This window comes from Carettochelys insculpta, chromosome 9 (genome assembly GCF_033958435.1).
Source record: "Carettochelys insculpta isolate YL-2023 chromosome 9, ASM3395843v1, whole genome shotgun sequence".
NCBI classification, from domain to species: Eukaryota; Metazoa; Chordata; order Testudines; family Carettochelyidae; genus Carettochelys; species Carettochelys insculpta.
Window position 1 is genome coordinate 42898713 of NC_134145.1, and position 16380 is coordinate 42915092.

Here is a 16380-nt window from a genome sequence, read left to right on the forward strand (position 1 = left end):
TTGTATAAATGAAGTATGTTTTATTGTGTTCTGTCAATGACATGTCTTATTTTATTATGCTCAGATTGTAAAATTCTCTTGCTGAGGTACTGTATCAAAAGTAATTTACAAGAGTTTTTATCATGACGTTCCTACAAAAATAGGATGTCTTTATAAAAGAAGAAGCTAATATAGTACTTATTAGGACCGTGAGCTGCACATTTAAGAACTAATATTGAACATCAAAAACTCTACAGGATCCCTAACCAAAAGAGCATTTCAGTATAGAGCACACAAGGCCCTTTGTCAAGAAAGAGAAAATAAAGTAATTCCTAAGATATCAGGAATAATGAATATTCTTTAATTTGAATATGGCAAGGGACTGACGGGGAGGGAGAAAGAAAGCGGGAGAGAGCCAGTGAAGAAATATAGGTTGGTATTTTTTTTTAAATTCTCCTGAAATGAACAAGAGCATTTCTTTTAAGAAGAAAAGATGATTCTCAGGTCCGTCCTCCAGGGTTGAAAGAAATATTTAACTCTCAGAAGATACTGTGAGAATAGATGCTGAAAAAAAATCACCACAGCCAGAGTGTTCAAAAAAAATGTGTTTTTATTTTATAACCACAAAGATGTGGGATCCAGGGCAACCATGTTTTTTATCTAAAGGGTCTTGTTTATATGTTTTTTTGAACAGGACCAGCAGATCAAAATGTCAGTGGACCTGATGCATGCAGCTAATAATAAAAAAGGAGATTACAAGACAAACAAAAACCATGGGGGCTTCCCAGACCCTTGTAAGACAGGCACCTTGGGTAAGGGTGTGATAAAAAGTAGTCAGAGTCCAGCATGTGAGAATGTTAAAGTGATCATCTAGAAGTGAAGAAACAAAGCATTTAATTCTACTAGACAAAGGGCAGTGTAACAAGTCCAGAGATGCCCAGCCCCTTGGCCTAGGGCGGGCGGCAGCAAAAAGGGGGTTAGAGCACCAGCCCGTACTCAGTTCGGGCGGTCAGCAACTCACCACTGCAACACCATACAGGCCCCAGCCCTCAATCTAGGGCGGGGCCGCAGTTCACAAGAGTTGTATAGTTCTGGGCCCAGCCCTCAGTCCAGGGCAGGGCAGCAGTTCCCAGGTAATAGTACAACTCTAGGCCCGGCCCTCAGTCCAGGGCAGGGCAGAAGTTCCAAGTAATAACCCAAGGGTTTAAGCACAGGCCCAGCCCTCAGTTTGGGGCAGGGCAGCAACCCACGGGTTTAAGCGCAGGCCCAGCCCTCAGTTTGGGGCGGGGCAGCAACACAAGGGTTTAAGCGCAGGCCCAGCACAGGCTGGCCCTGTCAAGGAGGGAGTAGGGGGTCACAGGCCCTCCCACTCCACTGCAACCCGGCCCAGGGCCCTGGGGGTCGCTCACACGCAACCACTGCAGTGGGGATCCAGACCACCACACACTGCCATGGGTTCGTGAGCGTTGTTCCCCGGGCCACTTCCTACCTCTACCTCTGCTGGCGGAAGGTCCCAGTCCATCTGGTCAAGGGGTCCCCCTAGGTCGGTCTCCTCCAGGTCATCCACCTTCGGGGGTTCCGGCCAGTCGTCCATAACAATGTCATTGGGGTAGTCGGGCGGCGGTAATACAGGAGACCCGAGGCAATCCTGGGCCTGAGTGCTGTAAGGATCTGCCGGAACTCTGGGGCAGACTGCTCCTGTGGCTTCTTCCAAGGCGGGGGGTCTCCACCGGCGTGAAGGTCCTGGCAGGTCTGGGAAGTCCGGGTAGTCCCCTTGGGGCATATGGACCCGGGATTGCTTGGAGCCGCTGGGGGCTTGCTCCTCCGGCCTGGCTGGGCAGCAGCAGGCCCTCTCCCTTTGGCGCCGAGGAGCTCGTGCAGGCACGTCCTCCCTGCCCGGAGGCCCAGGCATGAATGGGTCCTGAGTCCCGCCCTTGGCTCTTCTAGCCCTGGGGCCCGCCCTCTGAGGGGCGGGCCTCTGGTCTCCTGGCTCCGGCCCCGCCCACCAGGGCCTCTGCATAGCCTCCTCTGCCTCCGGGTCTGCAGGAGGCCATACTGACTCACTACAGGCAGTTTGTGTAGAAGAGAGGAACCTAACTACACGAATATCCAAGCAGTAAATGCAGATTCCCTTGATTGAGGGCAAGGCAGAAAAGCAAATGTTGCAGGATGAAAGAAGGGTCTAGTCTGACAGATTTATTTTTAAATGAGGATAGTAAGAAAAGCTGTGTGGTGATCTGAAGTGTGATTCTTGTTATTCAATGTGATTATTGGTGTTTTTTTCTAGTAATAACTGTATCGGGTTATCACTCACAATGACCCTCCAAAAATTCCATGCTCCCAAGTTCCCTTTATTCTGTGCCAAAGTGGGGTTAGAGTTATACCAAGTGTTTAGCCTGCCTTCAAAGACCAGCATATTCTGTTTCAGTTTACAACATACCAAGTGCCTTCCAGACAGACATGTCCATTTGGTCCCTGTCCCTGGATCCTAAGGGCATACATACATAACTAACATGCATGCTAACAAAATTAAAGTGAATGTGTAAGAAAAAGGTTTGAAGGAGTAACTCACTCACATGTTGGTTAAGTAAAATGCAAAATATGCAGAGCTTCAGGAGGTATCACAGCAGAGGATAACTGCTTTGAACAGCCCCTGAATAGCTCCAGCAACGAAGGGTCCTGTGGCACCTTATAGACTAACAAAAAAGTTTTGAGCATGAGCTTTCATGAGCACAGACTCACTTCATCACACCATTACAGGACCTAACCAGATCAGCCACACCATTGCGGGTTCATTCAGCTGCACATCTACCAATATAATTTATGCCATCATGTGCCAGCAATGCCCCTCTGCTATATACATCCGACAAAATGGACTGTCTCTATGTAAAAGAATAAACGCACACAAATCAGATATCAGAAATGGCAATATACAAAAACCCATGGGAGAGCACTTCAATCTCCCGGGCCACACAGTAGCAGACTTAAAAGTAGCTATCCTACAGCAAAGAAATTTCAGGACCAGACTCCAAAAAGAAATTTCTGAGCTCCAATTCATCTGCAAATTCGACGCCCTCAGCTCAGGCTTAAACAAAGACTGTGAATGGCTGGCTAATTACAAAAGCAGCTTCCCCTCCCTTGGTGTTCACACCTCCAGATCAACTGCTGGTAGTAAGCCTCACCCTTGCTGACTGAGCTAACCTTGTTATCCCCACCCTTGCTCTGGCTTATTTATACCTGGCCCTGCAGATTTCCAAGACCAGCATCTGATGAAGTGAGTCTGTGCTCACGAAAGCTCATGCTCAAAACTTTTCTGTTAGTCTACAAGGTTCCACAGGACTCTTCATTGCTTTTACAGATCCAGACTAACACGGCTACCCCTCCGATACTTGAATAGCTCCATTTACTCATTTTTAGAGCTGCTCTACTGATTCTTCCAACCAGCATATTGTGTTTACAGTGGCATCAGTGGCCCCTGACCCACACTCAGAAGGGACCCCAGTGCTAGATTCATGGTCCTGCCAGGCCTGCGCTCAAGGACCAACTCAGCCTCTTTCCTCTGAAGCCCCGCCTCTCTGCCTGCTCTTCTCCACCCCATACCCAATGTGAGTGGCAGGTTCACCAAGCAGGAAAAGAGGCTGAGCAAGGGTGGGTCCACAGTTCAGGCACCAAAGCGCACAAGAGGTTAATCAGCCCTACCTACCAATCAGCTGGTGTAGCCAGTCAGGCAGCAGACTACAGACAGGTTTGATTTGTTAGGATACCCAGGTCTTGCTTTTTGGAAAGGGGTTATGTAGGTATTCTTATTGTACATTTCAAGAGAATTAGAGGAGGGTCAAGAGAATTAGAGGAGGGTAGCTGGAAATTCATTCCCAGTTGCTTGATAGTAGAAATGTCAAAATTTGTCACCTACATCTCCTTAAGGCTCAATTTGTATTTTTTACTGGAAAACATCCATTTTGCTCCACCTCGATTTCATTATATTGTCAGTCTTATGATTTCTTATCAGACCAGTCCTTGTAAGCAGTAACAACATCTGCTGTGTTAGCCTTCCTCTGTGTCACTCTCCTGAACTACAGCACAGTTTACTATAAAGAAGGAACAAATAGTTTCTCAGCTGCCTTAGATGGACCTCCTCTTTTCCCCAAACTACATCCAGATGGAGATGAGAAGATTCTGTGAAGTTCAAACTCTGAAGCAGGCATTCTTTCTGATTGTGTTGTCTCCTTAAGAGAAACATTAATTGTTAACATTTTGGGGGTTCACGCCCCATTGAGGGATATGCGGTACATAACTCATATTTATTTTTATGGGAACTGCACTGCAGGGAAATTAACTACCTCAGAATGAGTAGCAAGTTCCAGTGCTTTGGATAAAGATGTTGTAAAAGGCTAAACATGAGCCATGAGTATCCACTTCATGTTGGAGAAGCCACACTTTTTGCCTGTTCTCAAGATTGCAGTACAGTACTTGTTCTGCAATAGGTCATTTAATTCAGAACCTGAAAGATTTGTAGGAGTTACCAAGAAAGGAGTTAACATAAAGTGGGCCTGCTTGGAAACTGAAGAGAATTATGAGTGTTGCCATAAACAACAGTTTCAAGTGTTTACTCCTTGATATCCTGGCCCCAGATTTCTTTAATTCAGCTGATCTTAGGAGTCTCAGGATTTCTGATGAAATACTCCATTAACTACATGTTTAGCTTTGAAAAGAAATTAAACAATAAATATTTGCCCAATACTTCTGTTGCATTCAGCCTCCTGCTGGAAAAATAAAATGTCTGTCTTGTCTATTGACCCCTTTCTTTCATATTTTCCATCTATTGACGTGTGTAAGGTATTTATAGGATTTTTTTTTCTTGGTGGATGGGGGAGATAGTGCAGGAGTTTCTCCTTTCAGGATAGTATACACATGAGCCGCGTCTACACGTGCACACTACTTCGAAGTAGCGGCACCAACTTCAAAATAGCACCCATCACGGCTACACATGTTGGGCGCTATTTCGAAGTTAACATCGACGTTAGGCGGAGAGACGTCGAAGCCGCTAACCCCATGAAGGGATGGGAATAGCGCCCTACTTCGACGTTCAACGTCAAAGTAGGGAACATGTAGTCGTTGCGCGTCCCGCAACATCGAAATTGCGGGGTCCTCCATGGCGGCCATCAGCTGAGGGGTTGAGAGACGCTCTCTCCAGCCCCTGAGCTCAATGGTGGCAGCGTGGAGCGGCCCCTTAAAGCTCCCCGCCCCCTCCTTTCCTGTGCAGGAAGCTGAGAGAGCATGCAGGCAGCAGCAGTAACACGCAGCTAGCCTGCACGCTCCTCCGCAGCCACCCACACCCCCACCCAACGTGATGGCCGCCCGGCAGCCCCCCCAGCGCCCCCAGGGGACCCCCCCCAAGGGGAGCCAGGGCTCCCAGCCCAGGATCCAGGCGGCGAAGGAGCAGCAGGGCCCCTCCTGGATGGAGGCCGAGCTTCGAGACCTGCTGGGGCTCTGGAGCGAGGAGAAGGTGCTCCAGGTAATGGGGAGCAATAGGCGGAACGCGGATGCGTTCGCTCGGCTGGCCGAGGGCCTGGCCGCCCGGGGTCACCTTGCCCGCACTCCAGATCATGTCCAGAGTAAAGTGAAGGAGCTGTGGCAGGGTTACATCCAGGCCCGGGATGCAGCTGGCCGATCTGGGGCCACCTCCGTCACTTGCCCCTTTTACAGGGAGCTCAGGGCCATCCTGGGCCCCCGGCACACCTCCTCCCCCCGGCCACTCTTGACACCTCAGCTGAGGAGCCCCAGCAGGCCCCAGAGGTGGAGTCCACCCCGGAGGCAAGCCCCACACCCCTGGGGCACCCCCAGGAGCCGACCCCCGGGGCACCGGAGCAGGAGGAGGGCGGCAGTTAGAGGCTAGGGGAAGGGAGAGCTGGAAGGCAGCCAGCCTGAGGAGGGGGAAAGCTACACCTCAGAGGGGCACCCCTCGGGGTCTTCTCCCCAGAACGGGTTGGAAGGACCGTCTCTGACTGCTGTACTGTCGCTTCTGGAAGAAACTGGGCATCTGTTGCCTAATAAACCTCTCCTGTCATACCTGCTGAGTGAGAGTCACTCCTGCCAGTGGACAGGGTGCAGTGCAGGGGGACCCCTGAACCCAATCACAGCAGCATCTCCCAGGGACGGGGATGGGGAACCTGCAGCAGAGGGGTGGGGGGACAAGGGCCACAGCTCAGGGCCCACACTAACGGCTGTCTCCACTCTTCTTCCCCCCCTCCTGTGTTCCGCAGCTGCACCATCGGAAGGACTGGCGAGGCGTCAGTGGTCCTGGAAAGCCCTCCGGGGCCGTCACTCCAGGCCAGCCCCTTGGCGGAGGACCGACCAGCCCCATGGCGGGCAAGACGGTGGATCCAGCAGCAGCAGCCACCGGCAACGGACCCCCAGCTGCTGGCCCTCCACCGCCGGCAGGTGGAGGTCGCTGAGCAGCGGCTGCGGGTGGAGCAACGCCGCCTCCACCTGCAGGACCGGGCGCTAGCCTGGCGCCAGGAGGCATGGGGGGGCCTACACGCAGACTTTCAACCGCATTGCGGACTAGCTGGCCCCCCATGCCGCGCCGGCCGCTGCTGTGCCTGCCCTGCCTGCTCCACCCACTGCTCCACCCGCTGCGCCGTCCGCCATCATACCGCCACCTGCCACTGAGGGCCATTCCGCCGAGGGGGACCTGGGGCCAGCTGACACTCGCCAGCCATATCTCCCGGTCTGCCTGGCCCCCAGCCAGCCCTGGCCAGGGCTGCGGCCGAGGCGGGGATCCCAGCCGCCCACCCCCAGCGCTGGACTGTAGGGGTGTGGGGCCCAGGATGTGCCCCCACCCTTTGTATATATTTCCCCCAATTTTAAGTTATTTTTTTGCTGTAAATAGTTTGTATTTGTGACCCCTGTTTTCCAATGCTGATCCTTACCCCCCCCATGTAAATAGTTCTCCCCTTCCTTGTCCTCCCCTTTCATGTTATCCCTGTTTTTATAATATATACATATATAAGTTAGAATTTCCATTATAATAAGAGTTCAAAAGATGTTTGATTTGACAAACAACTGTCTGCTTTTATTTTTACAAGAAAAGTGGTGGGGGGGTGCTCTTGGGTGCTCTGTGGTGTGGGCGTAGGGGCAGGGAGTGTTGTGGAGGATGCGGGGGCCTGCCAGTGTTCACCCCGGGCCTCCTGGACCCAGATCCCTTCGGGGTCCACCTGGCGACTGGGGGCAGCGGGTGGCTGCACATCGGCCCTGCCGGCCTCCACAGCCCAGCCGTGAAAGAAGGCCTCCCCCTTGCTCTCCACCAGGTTGTGTAGGGCACTGCATGCACCCACAATCTGGGGGATGTTGGTGGGGCCCGCATCCAGGCGGGTGAGGAGACACCTCCAGCGCCCTTTGAGGCGGCCAAATGAGCGCTCCACCACCTGGCACACGTGGTTCAGGTGCTGGTTGAAGCGCTCCTGTCTGGCAGACAGATGGCCCGTGTACAGGTGCATGAGCCAGGGCCGGAGGGGGTATGCCGCATCTGCAATGACGCAGAGGGGCATGGTGGTGTCCCCCACAGGGATCTCCCACTGGGGGATGTAGGTCCCCGCCTCCAGCCGGCAGCACAGGCCCGAGTTCCGGAATACCCGGGCATCGTGGGTGCTGCCAGGCCAGCCCACATAAATGTCCACAAAACGGCCCCAGCTGTCCACCAAGACCTGGAGGACCACTGAGTGGTAGCCCTTCCTGTTTATGTAGCGTCCTCCACTGTGCTCCGGGGCGTGGATGGGGATGTGAGTCCCATCCAGAGCCCTGAAGCAATTGGGGAAGCCCAGGGTGGCAAAGCCCTCGATGGCGACATCCGGGTCCCCAAGCCTCATGAGCCTGTGGAGGAGCATGGCGTTGATGGCACGGACAACCTGCAGGGGAAGCACATGGGACAGCACCAATGAGGGGTGTGCAGGGTGTGTGTGGCCCTCACCTGCCAGGGCCCCCCTCCCCTCCTCTGCCCTCCCAGAGCTGCCTCCCCCTCCCCCCATGGGGCCTCTTACCTCCATGAGGACAGCCCCGACGGTGGCCTTGCCGACGCCAAACTGCTGGCCCATGGATCAGTAGCTATCTGGAGTGGCCAGCTTCCAGATGGCGATGCCGACCCGTTTCTCCACGCTGAGGGCACGCCGCATGGTGGTGTCCTGGTGCCTGAGTGCGGGGGTGAGCCACTGGCATAGCTCCAGAAATTTCTGCCGGCTCAAGAGAAAGTTCCTGAGCCAGCGGTCGTCGTCCCACTCTCCGAGCACCAGCCACTCCCACCAGTCGGTGCTCGTGGGGTAGCTCCACAGCCGGTGGCGTATGAGGCGGGGGGGGCCGGGTGCTACAGGGTTGGGGTTTGTGTCCTCCTCCCCTGCAGGCAGCTCCTCCTGTGTAGCAAGGAGGTGGTCAGCTGCCTCCTGCATGGCATGGAGCAGGGCAAGCACTGCTCCTGCAGGGGCGGCTGGGTGGACCTCTGGCTGCTGCTGCTGCTGCTGCTGCTGCTGCTGCTGCTGCTGGGGGTCCATCATGACTGCGTCTCTCGAGGTGTGCATGCCTATGGCTCTGCAGACAGCGTGCTGTGCAGGCTGCGTGTGTCTGGGGGGGGGCCCTTTAAGGGAGCAGCTAGCTGTTGCCCCGGAAGCGCTAGTCCGCCCTGTGACCCTGTCTGCAGCTGTGCCTGGCACCCTTATTTCGATGTGTGCTACTTTGGCGTGTATACGTTCCCTCGCAGTGCCTACTTCGATGTGGTGCTGCGCAACGTCGACATTGAACGTTGACGTTGCCAGCCCTGGAGGACATGTAGACGTTATTCATCGAAATAGCCTATTTCTATGTCACTACATCGAAATAAGCTATTTCGATGTAGCGTTCACGTGTAGACGTAGCCAGGGTGTAAGAGGAACACCAGGCACAGCAGGGGTTAAACAGAGTCTGTTTGCCTTATCAGCCCCACCCCACTTCACCTGCAGCCAGTATCAGGCCTGGAAGAGTATAAAAGGAGTGAAGCCAGCCCAGTTTAGGGTTGACCAGCCAAAAGGCAGGAGCTGGCTCTGAGGCAAGCAGGGCCTGAGCCAAAGCTGCCACTGGGTTGGCCGTGGGAGGGCGGAGCCTCAGAACTTTCACCCAGGCACAAAGGGGGAGCCCCCACTCCCCCAGGGAACTCCTCTCCCATTGGGGGCAAAACTGGATTCTGGGGGCCATGGATCAAACTTACACCCTGAGCCCCTAGGCCCCAGCAAGGGGCCTAGCCACTAGGCCACCCTGCCTTCGGTGGGAACCACTCATACGTGGTGGAGAATGTGGGCATTGTCCTGGCCCTGCAGAAGGGCCATCCTATTGTAACAGCCATAGACCCAGCAAGTGCGAACCACAGAAGCAATGGAGCCCCTGCTGAAGTAGACGGTGGAGCAACAGGCCAGTCAGCAACAGCAGCAGCTGCTCTAACAGATGGCTCAGCAGCAGCAACAGCTAATCAGGGAATTAGTAACCTACCAGCAACAGTTGATGCAGCAGGTGACTTCCCCGCTTTGACACAGATCCCCGGATGAGCTGCCAGCACCTGCGCTGGCACCAATCAGGCTCACCAACATGGCCCTGGAGGATGATCCAGAGTCATTCCTGGAGACATTTGAGCCAGTGGCCACTGTAGCCCCAAGGGCCCAGGGCAGTGGGTGGCTGTCTTGGCCCCATACTTGCCAGGAGTCGCCCAGACTGCTTATTGGGCACTGGACACTGTGGCTGCTCAGGACTATGCCCAGGTCAAGGCAGCAATCCTGGATGCCCTGGATATCTCTGAAGAGACTTTCTGACAGTGCTTCCATGGACAAGTATGTCCCCTCAGAGCCTGACCCTGCCTTATCACCCAGAAGCTGCAGGATGCCTGCTGGAGGAGGCTGAAGCCCAAAACAAAGACCAGTGTGCAGGTAGCCAAGCAGATCCTGCTTAAACAGTTCACCCAGATTCTGCCCTCTGAGGGAGGGGAATGGGTGATGAAAAACCATCCAGAAAATATGACCGCAGTTATCCAGTTGATGGAGAATTATCTAGCAGCCATGTCTCCCGGTATGATTCCCTCTTAGGCCCCAGTTCAGCCAGAGGCACCCCAGCACAAATGACTGAGGGCAGCCAGAGGTGGCAAGGCCAGGGTGGACCACAGCATCTGCCACCCCTCCCTGATCCCCAAAAAATTCAGGGCTACCAGGCTAATTCTGGTCTCCAACACCTGGGCTTCAGACCAGCTCACCAGCTCCTCTGTGGGGAAACCAGTCACCTCTCAGCCAAGGTACCAAAGACCCCACTTGCGCCCCAGCCTGGAGACACTGTTCCACATTCATCCCCACCCTGGGCACCTCGGGGAGACCCCCCTCCAAAAGCCACCCCAGAACAGAATGCCCGCTTCACATGCAAGTGCATTGGGCACTGATCCTGAGACTACCCATACATGGAATGCAACTTTGGGAAGCTCCAAACCCAGCAAACACAGGTGCACCCCCACGGCCCTGGCAAGCTGACTATCCCATGGACATCAGTCAGACAGAGGCATTTGGGCTGATTGACTCATGGTGCGCCCAGATCCTGGCTCAGCAAATGCTCGCGTCTGACGCAGGGTCCCCTCAGCGCATCATCAAGCTGCAGTGCATCCAGGGGGACATGAAGTCCTAGCCCTGCACCCGAGTAACCCTACAAGTGGGAAGGCATGAAGAACCAGTGATGGTCGGCTTGGCCCCAGCTCTTGCCTGTCTGGTGATACTGGGTAGAGACTGGGGACATTTTAGAGAACTACTAGTAGGATTTGGGAAGCATTCAGCTAGAGAACAGCAAACCCACCAACTGAGCACTGCAAGGGGGTGGAACCACGACTCTTGCTGAAGTAGGGGAAGTGGCGGACCCGGGGAAGGGACTTCCCAGGGGCCAGCACTGACCCAGGTGGGCCCAGGTCTCTGTCAACTGGACACAGACCTGCCCCCACTGCCCAAATCCACAGTCCTCACATGGCCCTTGGACTTTGGGGGGGAGCAGCAGGTGGATGAGATACTAAGTCAAGCATATGATCAGGTGATAGTAGTGAATGGGGACACCACCTGACCCCATCAAATGGGACAGTTGCCCCATTTTGAAATCCAGGGAAACCATCTCTACTGCATAGAGAAGGACCCACAGACAGGAGAAGTGCACCATCAGCTCTTGGTTCCCCAGTCATACCGGAGATAGGTCATGCAGCTTGCCCATGCCATCCCCATGGTGGGACACCTGGAAAGAGACAATACACTGGCTAGGATCCTGGCCCACTTCTTTTGGCCCAGCATCCACAGGGACATTGCAGACTTCTGTGCCTCCTGCCCAGAGTGCAGGTTCACAGCAGCCCGGTCCATTGAGAAAGCCCTATTAGTTCCCTTCCCACTCATAAGTATACCCTTTGAGTGAATTGGCATCAATATAGTCAGCCCCCTGGAGAAGAGTGCAACTGGGTACTGGTTCATCCACGTTGTTGTTGACTATGCAACTCGGTGCCCAGAAGCCATACCGCTATAGTCCAAGAGAGCCAAGAGGGTGGCAACTGAGCTCATGAACATCTTTGCTCAGGTCAGGGTCCCTCGGGAGATCCTAATGGATCAGGGAACAAACTTTATGTCCCAAATGGTGCAGCAACTCTTCCGACTGTTAAAAATCAAGACATTCTGGCGGTCCATCTACCACCCTCAAACCAATGAACTAGTAGAGCACTTCAATCGGACTTTGAAGGCAATGCTGTGCAAGTTTGTGCTGATGGATGTACATCATTGGGACCAGCTCCTCCTGGCCCTCATGTTTGCAGTTCAGGAAGTACCCCGGCTCTCCACAGGGCTTTTCCCCTTTGAACTCCTGTATGGAAGGCAGCCGCGAGACATTCTAGACTTAGTAAGGGAGATGTGGGAGGAACAGCCATCCCAAAGCAATAACGTGGTGCAGTATGTGCTCAACCTATGAGAGACACACAAAACCCTAAGTACATTGCCCAAGAGAACCTCCTCCAAGCACAGTGGGCCCAGGTGGTAACTTATAACAAATGAACAAGACTCTGTGAGTTTCAACTGGTGAATCGAGTGCTCCTGCTACTACTGAGTACAGACTCCTAACTCCTTGCCCACTGGCAGGGGCCTTATGAGATCATTCAGTGAGTGGGCCCAGTGAACTATGAGGTGGACCAGCCAGGTAAGTGCAAGGGGTTGCAGATCTACCACATAAATCTCTTAAAACCCAAGGCCCAGGGAGGGTTACTAATCACCCCCTACCCAACAGACCCAGAACTGGGGCCCCAGGCAGAGGAGGTAGCAAACCCAGGGGAGGTCCAGACTGGGGCAACCTTACCCCAGAACAGAGGCTTCAGGACCAGGAGTTAGTTGCCAACTTCTCCTCAGTCTACTCAGCAAAACCCAGTTGAACTCACCCGGCTGTCCACCGAACCAGGGGTTAAGGACCGGGAGACCCCCTGCAGCCCCTTCCCTAGAAGCTGAGAGAGGTGGTGAAACAAGAACTTCAGATGATGCTGGCACTGGGGGTAATCAAGGAGTCTTTCAGCAAATGGAAAAGCCCGATAATCCTTGTCCACAAGCTGGATGGGAGCACCCGGTTTTACATTGACTTCCAGAAAGTGAAAGCAGTGTTGAAATTCAATGCCTACCCAGTACCCCAGGTGGATGAGCTGCTTGGGGAAGCAGAGTATTTTACTACCCTTGACTTAACAAAGGGCTATTGGCAAATCCCCCTCACACCTATGTCCAAGGAGAAGGTGGCATTCTCCGCTCCCTTTGGACTCTTCCAATTCCGAACCAGGCCCTTTGGGCTGAAAGGTGCTCTGGCCACATGCCAGTGCCTAATGGACCAGATTCTACATCCCCATAGCCAATACACCACAGCATATTTGGACGATATAGTGATCTATAGCTATGATTGGCAGACTCACCTAAAACATGTGGCCATCATATTGCAGTCCCTCCAGAAAGCAGGCCTGACAGTAAACCTAGTGAAATGCTGCCTCAGAAGGGATGAGATCACCTACCTAGGTTACATCTTGGGGCAGGGCATGGTATGATGCCTAGTGGGGAAGGTCCAAGCCCTCCAGTGGTACGCCCTTCCATCCTCAAAAAGACAGGTACGCTTCATCCCGGGCTTCTCCTCCATTGCTGCCCCTTTTACCAACCCCCTCAAGAAAGAGAGTCCAAACCACATCCAGTGGACTCCAGCTTGTGAGGAAGCTTTCCAAGCCCTAAAGGCCCAGCTCTGCTAAGAACCAGCCCTGTACAGCCCCAACTTCTCAAGGGAGTTCTTGTTACAGATAGATCCCTCAGATGTTGGACTGGGAGCTGTGCTCTCCCAAGTGGTGGGAGGTGATGAATACCCAATTCTTTACATCAGTAGGAAGCTCTTCCCAAGGGAGAAGACCTACTGAGTAATAGAGAAGGAGACACTAGCAGTGAAATGGGCCATGGACTCACCCTGGTATTACTTGTTGGGCAGACACTTTGCCCTCATCACTGATCACACCCCTCTGTGCTGGCTACAGGCGATGAATCATAGAATCATAGAACACTAGGACCGGAAGGGGCCTCGAGAGGCCATCGAGTCCAGTCCCCTGCCCCGACGGCAGGACTGACCACTATCTACACCATCCCTGATAGACATCTATCTAATCTGTTCTTAAATATCTCCAGTGAGGGAGATTCCACAACCTCCCTTGGCAACTTATTCCAGTACTTGAACACCCTGACAGTTAGGAACTTTTTCCTAATGTCCAACCTAAACTTCCCTTGCTGCAGTTTAAGTCCATTGCCTCTTGTTCTCTCCTCAGAGGCCAAGAAGAACAAGTTTTCTCCCTTCTTCTTATGACACCCTTTAAGATATCTGAAAACCGCTATCATGTCCCCCACCTCAATCTTCTTTTTTCCAAGCTAAACAAGCCCAATTCTTTCAGCCTTTCTTCATAAGTCATGTTCTCCAGACCTTTTATCATTCTAGTTGCTCTTCTCTGGACCTTCTCTAATTTCTCCACATCTTTCTTGAATTGGGGTGCCCAGAACTGGACACAATATTCCAGCTGAGGTCTAACCAGCGCAGAGTAGAGCGGTAGAATGATTTCTCGTGTCTTGTTCACAACACACCTGCCAATGCATCCCAGAATCATGTTTGCTTTTTTTGCAACAGCATCACACTGTTGACTCATATTTAACTTATGATCTACTTTTTGGATGAGACTTTATATTAGATTCACAGATTAGCCCCGGAAACTCTTGGGTTGAACCAGTATATGCAGCCAGATGGTGAATTGTATTATACCTAGGATTTTCCTGTAAATAGGGAATGGTGCCATCCTCTGTGCTAAAAACTGCCATGATCACCTGCATGTGGGATACTAACATAGTAGATTCTGCTGCTTCCTCATGATGTCTAGGACTTGCTTCTGGCTCTATCTTGATATATAATCAACATTACAAAGGAAAGATTGTCAGTTGGAACAAGACTCTTAGCAAATTTGTTCCTAACTACTCTCACTTTCAGTTTCATGGATATGCAGCCCAATGAAAACATGTTACAGTTAATTACAGCAACAGGACAGAAATAACTTGACATGAGAAAGTTGAGTAACAACAGACTGTACATGCAAGCCTATTGAGCACCCCTTGTTATGATGGTCAAAGGTGAAGAATGAATTTCCATGCTACAGTAATACAGAGAAATGTGAAATCATTAGCAAAAATGTTGCATCTCTTCAACCCTTATTTAATGTACAAAAAATGATACCGCAGTATATGTCCCCATGTAAGAATCAATGGAGCTATGCACGCTTTCACAAGTCAAAGCACATAGGTATGTATTTGCAAAGTCAAGGGCATTCTGTGAGTTTGAGTTCTCCCTTGCACAGAAGTCCAGCACAAAACCCAAGCATCACTCAAGCCCTCAAAACAGCATGTAAGAGGAACATGAGTGAGACACAGAATCTGCACTAATTCTCTGCACAGGAATGAATTTCATGCTTGAAAATTTTCTTAATATTCATTTTAAAACTGAACCAACTGTGTAGACAACAATATCTGATTGGCTACAGTGAGATTCTACGAAGATGTGGTCTGTGGAGACTGCAGGATGTTGTGGCAGAGCGTAGATTGCGTCTTGCTGGACACATCTTGCGTCTTTCAGATAATCTTCATCCAAAGGCAGCAATGCGATGGACACCAGCTGAAGGAAAGAGAAAGAGGGGAAGACCACTGAAAACGTGGCGAAGCACGGTTAAAGAAGACTTTAAGAACATTGGTATAACGTGGGAAGAAGCGGAAACAGTGGCATCAGACCAAAATCTCTGGAGAGCACTTGTTGCCCGATGTGCCCAGACACACAGGTGGACCTAAGTTTAAGTCTAAGACAGTGATGTATCTTTAGAACAGGAAGTGCAAATGCCTCATTTTCCATGGATTTCAATATAACGCTGGTGAAAGTTATAATCCTACAGACTTTAGCCATTCATATATTCCCACAACAACAAAATGAGTACGGTATGTGAATGAGGGCTACAAGATCAGACCCACAACATTGATTATGTAAATCTATTCAACTGTTTTAATGACAGAGCACTGTACTTACCAGATTGAAGACTCTTCAGTTATTCTTACCTTATGAATGCTTATATGAGTAGTCATTTTAATCACAGAATACAGCAGCAATACATTGCACTTTTATAATGTCTTCCATCTGAAGATATCAAAGCACTTGATGAACACTAAGTGATTGAGATATACAACATCCATGCTGAGTAGTGGTGTCCAAGGCCCTAAATACCTTAAAAAAAAAAACGTTCCTCTGAAACAATATTGTTACCATTTTACAGATGGGAGACTTAGCACTGGACACCTAACCTGATGGCTGTTCCTGAACAGACAAAGGTAGTAAATGAATCATGAGTGGGTGATTTAGTTTTGAAGAGGCACGTACCACCCTATAGGTCTGAACCCTATGCTGCCTGAGGCTAAAATTAAACAATCGTAACTTTTGTGTACCAGACCTGAAAAGGATGAATGACAGAGAAAGGTTGGGTTTTCTTTCATTTTCTCTGCTTTGGGGAAAGGTAAAATGTGATAGGAATATAAAACAAGCAGTTCCTATATAGCTATTAGTCATACCTTTGTTTGTTGTACCAGTGGCTTATTCTGTAGATGTTCTTTCTTGTATAAATAAGGTTCACAGCCTAAGGGTTTAATGTAATATGTATTTATACTTTTATTCACAAGGATTTTTTTTCCTAATTACTATTTGTTTTACAAGTTTCTGTCTTTCTGTATGCAATTTGCCTGATTTGAAACATTTTAGTAGTCTTTTTTATCTTAAAAATATGCTATTTAGTAGCATTTTCCA